The following is a 12,643-nucleotide window of genomic DNA, read 5'->3' as shown; positions in this document are numbered from 1 at the left end:
AAATCAAAGCAGGAACACTGTTGTCTCTTCATAGATGCTACCAGAACTGTTGCGTTTCTCCTGAAACTGTCCTTTTTAGGGCAGGAAATCTACCATTCATGAACCCTGCTTGCATGTATGTACGTGCGTGCGCGCACACACACACACCTTGTGACTCCAGACCTACTATAATGTGGCTGACTCTCAACTGCCTTCTAGCATGTAGTCACAATTACTCTGTCCAAGGGCCATGAGGGACAATGAGCAAAGTTGGATGTGCCCGCAATCATCACATCCCACAATATATTTTCTCATTACTGAAAAAAAACAAAGAGTAATGAAGGACAGCCAAAACAAACTGCTATGGGAAAGTCATGCCCAACTAACCTGATTTGCTTGTAGTCATATTTTTTAAAATCCTCTTCAGAGAGGACATTGATTACACCACTGTTGGAATACTGCATGTAATTCTGGGCTCTCTGCTCCAGGAAGGAGGTTGCAAAACTTGAAAGGGTACAGAAAACATTTACAAGGATGTTGCCAGGGTTGGAGGGTTTGAGCTACAGGAAGAGGCTGAATCGACTGGGGTCATTTTCCCAGAAGTTTTGAAGGGTGAATGGTGACTTTATAGATGTTTATAAATTCATGAGGGCATGGATAGGGTACATAAGAAAGGTCTTTTACCTGGGGTGGGAGAGTCCAGAACTAGATTGCATAAGTTTAAAGTTATTTGGCAAATAGAGTTTAATATAGCTAAGTATGAGGTCTTACATTCTGTATCGTCAAATCAACGTAGGATTTACATGGTGAATGGTAGGACCTTGAGTGCAGTTGAACAGAGGGATTTTGAAGTTCAGGTTTTGGCACACTGGACTTCATCAGTGATGGCATTCAGGATAAGATAGCAAATTAGAGGAGAGATATGCACCAAGTATTAACGTCTACCAACAAGCACCAAATCTGTTTCATATGCAGTATTTTGAACCAAGATATCTAGGGTTGCGGGTTATTAGATCCCAGAAAATGGAGTCGTGGGTAGACAGGGTGGTGAAGAAGGCTTTTGGCATGCTTGCCTTCATTGGTCAGAGCATTGAGCACAGGAGTTGGGACGTCTTGTTGCAGCTGTCACACATGCCACACAACAACGATAGGCGTGGCGCTGCCCCCCTCTGACTGGCTGTCCCTTTGACTATCTGGGGGAAGATTAGACCCACCTCCCTGTGTTTGGCTCATATGTACTTAACCAAATAATTTTAAACATTGTAACATTACCTGCATCCACCACTTCCTCTGACAGTTCATTCTACACACGAACCACCTTCACTGTAAAAAAGTTGCCCCCCCACCCCGTCCTTTTCAAATTTTCTCCCTCTCATCTTAAAAATATACTCCCAAACTTTGAACTCCCCTACCCTTCGGGAAAAGACACTGGTTATTCACCTTACCTTTGTCCTTCATGACTTCATAAACCTCCATAACCTCCACCCACAACCTTCTACACTCCAGTGAGAAAAAGCTCCAGCCTATGCCGTCTATAAATCATTCTGGCAACATCATTGTTAAAAAAGGTGAGCTTTAAGAATTGCCTGAAAGGGCAGTGAAGATTCAACCAGCTGACAGTGGATCTGAAATCACATGCAGATCAGATCAGGTGCGGACAGCAGCAAACCAGAAAAGTTTTTACAACAAACCACAACGGTTTCATCATTAGACTCTTAATTCCAGATTTATATTGAATTCAGATTCCACCATCTGCCGTGGCAGGTTTTGAACCCAGGACCCCAGAACATTACCTGGGTGAATAGTCCGGTGACAATAAAGTCGGCCATTGCCTCCCCTGAACACATTGGCATATTGTGTTTAGAGGTAACAAAGGAGCAAGAGGTTTGAGCAGCAGCTAAGTTGTTGATATTATACAAGGGAACATCAGCACTCTCAGTAATGGCACGTACTGAACCCAGGACCTGTTTCAGAGGTAAGGGGCTCGGGAACCATAAGAAATAGGAACAGGAAAATGCCATTCAAATCCTTGAGCCTGCTTCTCCATTCAGTCGGATCGTGGCTGATCCGAAATTCCCCACATGCACTTTCCTGCCCTTTTCCTGTAACTGTTCATCCCCCGATTGATCAGGGATCTATCGATCCTCGTTTTAAATGTGACATGAAGGCTGTCAACAGAGTGACTGGGATGGGGGAGGGTCGGGGTGAGGCTCAGGTGGAACTTGGGGACTAAAGCAATGGCTTCACACTGCACAATATTTATCAAAGGGAATGTATATAGTTTATAGTTAAAAATTCCTGGAGAAGGGGTCATGCCGGAAACTTCGATTCTCCTGCTCGTTGGATGCTGCGCTTTTCCAGCAACACATTTTCAGCTCTGATCTCCAGCATCTGCAGTCCTCACTTTCTCCTAGAGAATCCCATGGAGTCTCACAGAGTGACACAGATGTACAGCACGGAAACAGATCCGTTCCATCCAACTCGTCCATGCAGCCCAGATATCCTAACCTAATCTAGTCCCATTTGCCAGCACTTGGCCCAAATCCCCATAAAACTTTCCTATTCATATACGCATCCAGATGCATTTTAAATGCTGTAATTATACAGCCTCCATCACTTACTCCAGCAGCTCATGCCGGACATGCATCACCCTCTGCGTGAAAAGGTTGCCCCTTAAGTTCCTTCTATATCTTTCCACTCCCCTCCCTAAAACTATGCCCTGTAGTTCTGGACTCCCCCATCCCGGGGAAAAGAATTTGTCTATTTGCTCTCCATATCCCTCATGATTTTATAAACCTCTATAGCCCTTAGCCTCCGACGCTCCAGAGAAAACAGTCTATTCAGCCTCGCCCTATAGATCACCCTCCAACCCTGTCAAAATCCTTGTAAATCTTTTCTGCACCTTTTCTAGTTTTGCAACATCTTTCCGAAAGGAAGCAGACCAAAATTACATGCAATATTCCAAACGTGGCCTGACCAATGTTCTGTACAGTGGAAACATGAGCTCCCAACATCTATCCTCGATGCTCTGACCAACAAAAGAAAGCACACCAAACGCCTTCTTTACTATCCAATCTGCCTGCGTCTCCACTTTTAAGGAACTATCAACCTGAACTCCAAGGTCTCTTTGTTCAGCAACACTTCGAAGAACTTACCATTAAGTGTAAAAGTCCTGCTCTGATTTGATTTTCCAAAATGTAGCACCTCATATTTATCTACATTAACCTCCAACTGCCATTCCTCAGCCCATTGGCCCATCTGATCAAGGTTCAGTTGTGATCTGAGGTAACCTTCTTTACTGTCCACTTCGCCTCCAATTTTGGTGTCATCTACAAACTTGCTAACTATACCTCCTCCGTTTACATACAAATCATTTATATAAATGACAAAAAGTAGCGGACCCAGCATCAATCCTTGTGACACACCATTGGTCACAGGCCTTCAGTCCGAAAAGCAACCCTCCATCACCACCCTCTGTCTTCTGCCTTCTAGCCAGTTCTGTATCCAAATGGCTAGTTGTCCCTGCATGCCATGAGATTAAACCTTGCTCACCAGTCTCCCATGAGGAACCTTGATGATCGCCTTCCTGAAGTCCATATAGATCACGTCCATCGCTCTGCCCTCATCGATCCACTTTGTTACTTCTTCAAAACACCCAATCATGTTCATGAGACATGATTTCCCAAGCATAAAGCCATACTGACTATCCCGAATCAATTCTTGCCTTTCCAAATACATGTAAATCCTGTCTCTTAGGATTCTCTCCAAAAACTTGCCCATCACGGATGTCAGGTTCATTGGTCTATAGTTCCCTGGCTTTTCCTTACCACCTTTCTTAAATAGTGGCACCACATTAGCCACCCTCTGGCCTTCCGGCACCTCACCTGTGACTATTGATGATACAAATATCTCAGTAAGAGGCCCAGCAATCACTTCCCCAGTTTCCCACAGAGTTCTAGGGTACTCCTGATCAGGTCCTTGGGATTTATCCACTTTTATGCATATCAAGGTATCCAGCAATTTCTCATCTGTAATATGGACATTTTTTCAACATGTCACCATCTACTTTCTCACATTCTAGACCGTCCATGCCCTTCTCCACAGTAACCACTGATGCACAATATCCGTTCAGTATCTCGACCCCCCCCCCCCCCCCCCCCCGCCCCACGCATCGACTGCAGCTCCACACAAGGGCCGCCTTGCTGATCTTTGAGCGGCCCTATTCTCTCCCTGTTATCCTTTTGTCCTTAATGTATTTATAAAAATCCTTTGGGTTATCCATGACTCTATTTGCCAAAGCTATCTCATGTCCCCTTTTGTGCCCTCATGATTTCCCTCTTAATTATGCTCGTACTGCCTTTATACTCTAAGGATTCACTCGATCTCTCTGCCGATACCTGACATATACATCCTTCTTTATCTTAACCAAAATCTCATTTTCTCTAGGCATCCAGCATTCCCCAACCTACCAGCCTTTCCTTTCACCTGAACAGGAATATACTCTACATCAGACCATCACCTGATGAAGGAGCGTCGCTCCGAAAGCTAGTGTGCTTCCAAGTAAACCTGTTGGACTATAACCTGGTGTGGTGTGATTTTTTAACTTTGTACTCCCCAGTCCAACACCGGCATCTCCGAATCAGGAATATACTGTGTCTGGACTCTTGTTATCTCATATATGAAGGCTTCCCATTTTCCAGCAGTCCTTTAACCTGCGAACATCTGCCCCCAATCAGCTTTTGAAAGATCTTGCCTAATACCTGAGTCTTCCTCCAATTTAGAACTTCAACTTTTAGATCTGATACATTATTTTCAATCACTGTTCTAAAGTTAATAGAATTATGGTTTACCCTTAGGTTTTGCACCCTCACCAGTATGTACATCCACATTGTGAATTAGAAATGTCCTTGTACACACTTAACAAATTCCTCTATTTGTCGGATAGGAAAATAGGCAGGAGTTATACTTTGGGTCCACTCTTACTTCATTCCCACCAAGCCTAACCCCATTCCCACCCCTATAGTCCAACGGCACTTTCCCCTGCAACTGCCGAATGTGTGACACCAGCCCATTTACCTGCTCCCTCCTCTGTATCCAAGGGTCCAAACTTACCTTCCAGGTGAAGCAGCACTTGACCTGTACTTCCCACAACCCAGTCTACTGCAGTTGCTGCTCATAATGTGGTCTCATCTACATTGGGGAAAACGAAGCATAAACTGGGTGACTGCTGTACAGAACATCTACGTTCTACCTGCAAAAAAGACCCTGAGCTTCCAGTTTCCTGCCAATTCCACACCCCACCCTGTTCCCTGACCAACATCTCTGTCTCAGGTTTGCTGTAGTGTTCCAGCGAAGCTCAGCACCAGCAGAACGAAGAGCACCGAATATTACACTTGGGGAGCATACATCCCTCTGGTCCCAATATCGAATTCAATAATTCTCGAGCCTGAAATCCATAGTATCCTCGTCCCTTCCACACACACCAAGCCTTGTTATCACATAGTCTGTCATTACACACTACGTATTCTTAAACACAAACAGTCTCCATTCACCCTCCCACGCAGATCGTTATCAACTCCCTTTCCTGTCCACAATTCTTCCCTCGCTTTGAGCTCTGTCCTGATCTATCATTATCTGCGTCCGCCTTCCTCCCACGTTATCTCCTGCATATCAACCAACGTTTTCCCAATCACCATCAGTTCTGTGGAAGGGTCACCGACAACTCCTGTTTTTTGTTTCAGATATATAGCATCCACAGTTCTTTCACCTTTTTATTGAGGTAGAGTTGGAAATTACTTCGAGAGACAGAAGGAGAGGGGGCAGAGACAGAACAAGACATAAACTGTTGATCTCCGTTGTTACTCATAACGTAAAATCATTGCAGTGCGATCACTTCCCTTAAGCATGAATAGATGGCACAGGCGATCCGTGAGCTTGTGGCGCAACGGTAGCGCGTCTGACTCCAGATCAGAAGGTTGCGTGTTGGAATCACGTCAGGCTCACTGACATCCACTTCTTACATTTCAAATCAAGAAAGGAGTACTTCACTCCGAATATCTGTTGAGCCAAATCTTCTTTGCGGAAATTTTCGATCACACGTGAAGCTTTGCTGTCTGTTTGATTTGTGAACACTGTGTCAGGGAGGTGGTGTGCCCCTTGTCTGGGTAAATGCTCAGCTCCCCCAGTTCATCACCGGATTTAAACACAGCCGTCTCCCTCTGGGCAGCCGCTTCAATCAGTTGGTGACAGCGCGGTGTGAATAACGTAATACCGATACTTTTACAACATAATCCAGAGACTCCCAGCTTTATGTTTCAATCTATCAGGAGAGTGTTAGCGAGTTCAGATAGAAATGTTTCCCACCAACTGCAAATTCTTTCCTTTCACTGGACACAGTTAAAATTATCTTTATTCAACAGAAGGAGCGGAAACTCTAGTCTGACGCCCCTCTCCACATTAACGGTGAGCCTGAATTTTATAAACGGTGTCAGTAAAATCCAGTGGCGGACACTGATTTGGTTCAATCAATTTTTTTTGCCAAGAGTAATTCACCGAGAGGATGCTGCTGTGCGAAACAGCGTGGGGAATTACTGCAGGGCCTCCTGCGCATGGGACACACCGCAACTGATGTGTTCACCTTCACCAGGCTCAACACAATATGTAAATAAGTGTCTCATTCTGTCGCCTTCTCCCTGTAAATCTGCACATTGTTACATTGAACATGCCCCACCGAATTCCCATTTGTGTCCATTGAATCTGCCTCTTTGTCACTGTCAGACAGCGACTTACTGACCCCACTCCCTGTGCGAAAACGTTCTTCCTAATGTCACTTTTACTTATTTTCCTGATGACTTTAAATCTCTGCCAAATTATTCTCGATCCTTTCAGGCCTGGGAGCATTTTCACTGCATTATTTCCTCTGTCTAAAACCCTCATGACGTGGAAAACTTCAATCAGACCAGCTTTCAGCCCTCTGTTCACCAAAGAGAGCTGCCCCAAACTTTCCAATCTCCCTTCATTGCTGACATTCCTCAGGACGGTACCATTCACGTTAACCTGTTCAGCGCTGCCTGCAATCACTTCACTTCCCCGCTTCCTGAAGTATCACCCTCAGAATTGAGCGTAATACTGGTGGAGGATTCATTCAGACTCGGATTTCGCGGGTGAAAAATCTGCAATACTTGTTTTCACTTTGAACAAGTGTTTCCCTTCGCCGTGTTCACTGCAATGGCAGCTCTGCGCCGTCCCTAATTCAGGCAGTCCGATCTTATTTAACAAAGCGGCTTTTTGAGAAAATTCATCAGGTATTTTTGCTCAGGTCAATTTAAGGAATGATGGTTCGCCTGGGATTGGAACCCGGGAATTCTCACACGGCTGCATATGCGAGAAGACCCAAAGCTAGAATCATATCCCAGACTAACGAGCCACCAGCCATGGGTGCAGCCACCTCCGGAAGCAGCTGAGACTTGTTCAGTATGAAATACATTGTGCATTGCTCCCAGAATTGCAAGTAAGGAAGAGTTTCAAGAACATCTGCTTCTCAATCTGTCTCGCTGCTCCCAGGACGCTGCTGTTTGTCCAGTCCCCAGGGACCGGGCTCTCTCCACTGGTGGATAATTGAACCATTTCGTTTCTACTTGCAAGCTGTGCTGGTGGAAGGCAGAGCCCATTCACTCTTCTGCTCTCTCACACTATTACGTGAGGCGGGAGAAGTCAGTTACAGTCATGCGGAGGAAATGGGCAACTTTGAACGTGTTCCAAAGGTCCTGTTAACGGAGAGATAGAAAGATGCTGTGCTGTCGGGACAGAGAGAAATGGACTCCGGAGACTCTTCCCTCAGGTAAATTGATATGAGTGCATTTTCGTGTAGCCTGCTTGGTGTTCAGAATTTGTCTTAACACAACAATCCTGCAGGAAGTCTTTTGTTACACCGTTGGTTTATTTATTGCGGGCAATGGACTAAAACAGCAAGTCATGTGTTTCAACTTCACCGGTTCATTGCCATCTGAGAGAAGAGGTTTCACACGAGATCAGGACACACCGTCAGAGAACAGGACAAGACAACTCAGAGCTCCACAAGGGTGCCAGCGCAACTGTGTAAATTTGACTTGTGTATCGATGTGATATATTGAGCTCAGATACCCGAAGTTTTAGGAAACAAATGACATGGCAAGGAAAAGAACAGATTGCCGTTATACGGGAAAGCTACGAAAGACATTAAGTGAGTAGGAGAAAATGGTTTCGCTTCTGGGTTATGATCCCAGCATGCACCCGCTGTGCCATTCTCCTGCATTGCACGGTAGCTTTTCCAGAGAAGTATTCAGCTTTTCATCTGGCGTGTGACTTGCATGTTCGAGAATGACGTCAAAAGATCTTCACTGCTGTAGTGTCATGTGCTGTTGTGCAGACATGTCGTCGATGTGCAAATATAAACTCAGAGAGCAATGTACACTGGAGACTCTGAGCCAGCTGAAACTTGCTCAGTGTGAAATACATTCCACATTGCTCCAAGAATTGCAAGCAGCAAATTGTTTCCAGAACATCTGCTTGTCATTCTGTCCCCGGGGCGCTGATGTTTGTCTCATCCCCAGGAACTGGTCTATCTCCACTGGCGGATAATTAAACCAACTTGTTTGTAATTGTACTCTTTTCTGGAGGGAGGGAAGAGTCGATTCGCTCTTCTGCTCTTTCACTCCCCATCCCTTGGGGTGAGAGGTATCACTTACACTTTGTGGGCGGCACGGTGGCACAGTGGTTAGCACTGCTGCCTCACAGCGCTAGAGACCCGGGTTAAATTCCCGCCTCAGGCGACTGACTGTGTGGAGTTTGCAGGTTCTCCCCGTGTCTGCGTGGGTTTCCTCCGGGTGCTCCGGTTTCCTCCCATAGTCCAAAGATGTGCAGGTCAGGTGAATTGGCCATGTTACATTCCCCGTATTGTTAGGTAAGGGGTAAATGTAGGGGTATGGTTGAGTTGCGCTTCGGCGGATCGGTATGGACTTGTTGGGCCGAAGGGCCTGTTTCCACACTGTAAGTAATCTAATGAGTGGGAAGTGAGTAACTTTGATTGTGAATTTCCTCCAATCATCTGTTATTGGAGAGATAGAAAGATGCTGTGCTGGCGGGGCAGAGAGAAATGGACACCGAGGACTCTTCCCTCAAGTAGATTCATATGAGTACATTGTTGTGCAGCCTGCTTGGTGTTCAGAATTCGTCTTCACCCAGCAATCTTACAGAAAATCTCTCGCAAAGTGGGCATCGCTTTCATCGCTGCGACCACGCAGCATTTAACATCTGAGCCCCAAGTGCCCCAGATGAAGAGAATCCGAGTGAAACCTTCACTTACTGAGAGTCATCCCCACGGCCCTGAGCTGTGGGACTGCAGGCAGTCCAACACGGAAGGGACGGTTAAATGAACCATTGTCGCTCCCTCAGCCTCTCTGTCCTATAGACAGGCAGCGGGACGGCATAAACACGTAGCATCATTCTCCCGCCGACAGAGGCAGTCCAGCCCATCGTGTCCACGGCGACTCTCTGCCACTTGTCTCTATCTGAGGTGATTCACAATCAGTGATATCTGTCCGAATACTAAGGGGCTGTGTCTGAATGGTGATACCGTTTCTGACATGCTGATCGTCTTGTCATTCACGTCGGAACCGGCGTGGCGAATTACGGCAGGCAAGGCACGAAATCACAAGGTATGCGTCTCGGCTCACTGGCATCTCAGAGAAGTGGGTTTGCGATTCAGTTCGTAGGAAGCCGACGAAGAACAGAAGACCACTCAGACTTCGAAAATGAAGTTACTTGTGCGGTGTGAGTTTTGGTATGATCCGGGGCATTCAGACAGTCGTTTGAAAGGCAAGATGCTGAGCAGAGTGCCATCCCAAACGGGAGTTGTTCAAGGAGACACTGAGCAATAACAGAGGATGGTTTCGATCCATCGACCTCGGGCGTTATGGGCCCAGCACACTCCCGCTGCGCCACTCTGCTCCTACACACAGCGCCCACTTCCACAGGTCCCTTCAGACTTTCGTCTGGCGCCTGGCATGCACGTTCGAGACTGATGAGAAAGTGAGGTCTGCAGATGCTGGAGATCAGAGCTGAAAATGTGTTGCTGGAAAAGCGCAGCAGGTCAGGCAGCATCCAGGGAACAGGAGAATCGACGTTTCGGGCATAAGCCCTTCTTCAGGAAGTTCGAGACTGATGTCAAAGATCTCCACTGCTGTCGTCTTATATAGTGTTGCACAGACGTATGGAGGCTGTGTAAATACAAACTTTTTCTAACTTCCCACATTCTGTTGGTCGAACTGTGATTTCACTCTGAATAGACGCCATGCGGCCCACCTTCGCTCTGCTGGGTCGACACAGTAAGTAAACGTGGGTCTCTATTCGTATCATTCTCTTGCCTTCTCCATGTAATTCTGCACATTGTTACTTTAAACATGACCACCGGATTCCCGTTTGCGTCTAATGAATCTGCCTCTTTGTCAGTGTCAGTTAGGGATTTACTGACCCCAACCACTCCCTGTACGAAAGCGTTCTTCCTAATGTCACTTTTGGTTCTTTTCCTCATGACTTTAAAACTCTGCCGAATCGTTGCCGATCCTTTCAGGCGTGGGAGCATTTTGACTACATTACTTTCTCTGTCTAGACTTCGCAAGATTTGGAAAGCTTCAATCGGGCCAGATTTGCAACTTCTGTTGTCCGAAGAGAGCTGTCCCAAATTTCCAATCGACCCTCATCGCTGACAGCCCTCAAACACCGCAACACTCACGTCAACCTGTTCAACGCTCTCGCCAATCATTTCACTTCGCTGCTTTCTGTCCCATTGGTACGCCAGGGAGCCCAACCTCGTTTAACGAAGGTGCTTTTTGAGAAAATTAAGCAGGCACGTTTGCATAAGTCACGAAACGCGGGCGCGTCCGGGATTTGAACCCGGGATCTCTCGCACGTCTGCGTCGACGAAGACCCAAAACAAGAATCATACCCCTAGACAAACGAGCCAGCCAGCTGGCGCGCCTGCGCCCCCACTCTACCTCTTGAACCAGCTGAGTCTTGCTCAGAGTGAAGTATAGTTGAAATTGAACAGGCTGGGGCTATTTTCTCTGGAACGTCGGAGGCTGAAGGGTGACTTCATGCAAAATTATGAAGGGCATGGATAGGATAAATAGGCAAAGTCTTTTCCCTGGGGTCGGGGAGTCAAGAACTAGGGGGTGGGGGGCATAGATTTAGGGTGAGAGGAGAAAGATATAAAAGAGACCTAAGGGGCAACTTTTTCACGCAGAGGGTGGTGCGTGCATGGAATGAGCTGCCAGAGTAAGTGTCGGAGGCTGGTACAATTGCAACATTTAAGAGGCGTTTGGATGGATATATGAATAGGAAGGGTTTGGAGGTATATGGGCCGGGTGCTGGCAGGTAGGACTAGATTGGGGTGGAATATCTGATCGGCATGGACGGTTGAGACCGAAGGGTCTGTTTCCATGCTGTACATCTCTATGACTCTATGAACAGCTCCTTCTCATTCTGTCTCTCTGCTGCCGTTTGCCCGTCCCCAGGAACCGGGCCCTCTCTACTGGCAGAAAATTAAACCGTTTTCTTTCTAAACTTTTCTCTGACACCGGAGTGACCAGTGACAAGCATTGCCCTCCTCAACATAGGGTACAGAGAACAGGAGAAGACCCCGCAGACCTCCACGAGTGTGTCATCTCAACTGTGCACATTGGGCCTGTGCATCAATGTGAAATATTTACGTCGAAGTTTTTTGGGAAGCAGATGAGAAGGCGAGATGCACAACAATGCGCCGTTATACGGGAAAGCTGCTAAAGACGACATTGAGTGAATAGGAGAGATGGTTTCCCTTCTGGGTTATGCTCCCATCACGCACCGGCAGACATATCGCCGACAAGCAAATATGAACTCTGTCTAAATTACCACATTCTTTTTTTATGAACCGTGATTTCACTCAGAAGCACAATTTACCTGCTCCGTCCTGAATATCCTTCCAGGTTCGAACATACCTTCCAGGTGAAGCAGCACTTTACGTGCACATTTGCCGCAACCTCGTCTACTGCATTCGCTGCTCACAGTGTCGTGTCCCCAACGGAGCATGAAGTATAAACTGGATGACTGCTTTGCAGAACATCTTGGTTCTGCCCGCAAATAATGGTCCTGAGCTTCTGCTTTCCTGCCACTTTAACACGCCACCCTGTTCCCTGGCCAACATCTCTGACTCAGGTTTGCAGCAGTGCTCCAGCAAAGCTCAGCTCCAGATGGAAGAACAACGCCTCATATTCCATTTTAAAGCCCTACAGCCCTCCGGTCTTCAAGATCGAGTTCCATGACTTTAGGGCCTGAAATCCCCCATGTCCTTGACCCCTACCACACACATACAAGCCCCTTGTTATCACATAGTCTGCTACGACACACTACTTATTGTTAGCCACTAACGGTCTCCATTAACAGTTATTCACCCTCCCACACGGATCGTTATTCACTCCTTTGTCCTTCCTATTGTTCTCTCTCTGAGCTGGCGGGAAAGAGAGCAATGTACACTGGAGACTCTGAGCCAGCTGAAACTTGCTCAGTGTGAAATACATTCTACTTTGCTCCAAGATTTGCAAGCAGCAAAGAGCTTCCAGAACATCTGCTTGTCATTCTGTCCCCGGGA

General features: G+C 46.7%; 1 non-coding gene across 1 annotated transcript; it reads left to right on the top strand.

Moving 5' to 3' along the window:
- Positions 1–5,909: 5,909 nt before the first annotated feature.
- trnaw-cca (transfer RNA tryptophan (anticodon CCA)) lies at positions 5,910–5,981 on the top strand. Its single transcript has one exon. It is a non-coding gene; the product is annotated as a tRNA-Trp (tRNA).
- Positions 5,982–12,643: the final 6,662 nt, after the last annotated feature.

Source organism: Chiloscyllium plagiosum, unplaced genomic scaffold (assembly GCF_037043375.1).
Source record: "Chiloscyllium plagiosum isolate Xiang-an unplaced genomic scaffold, Cpla_swu_hap1 HiC_scaffold_27, whole genome shotgun sequence".
Lineage (NCBI taxonomy): Eukaryota > Metazoa > Chordata > Chondrichthyes > Orectolobiformes > Hemiscylliidae > Chiloscyllium > Chiloscyllium plagiosum.
The sequence above is the reverse complement of the archived record's forward strand: the minus strand, read 5'-3'. Positions and strand labels throughout refer to the sequence as shown.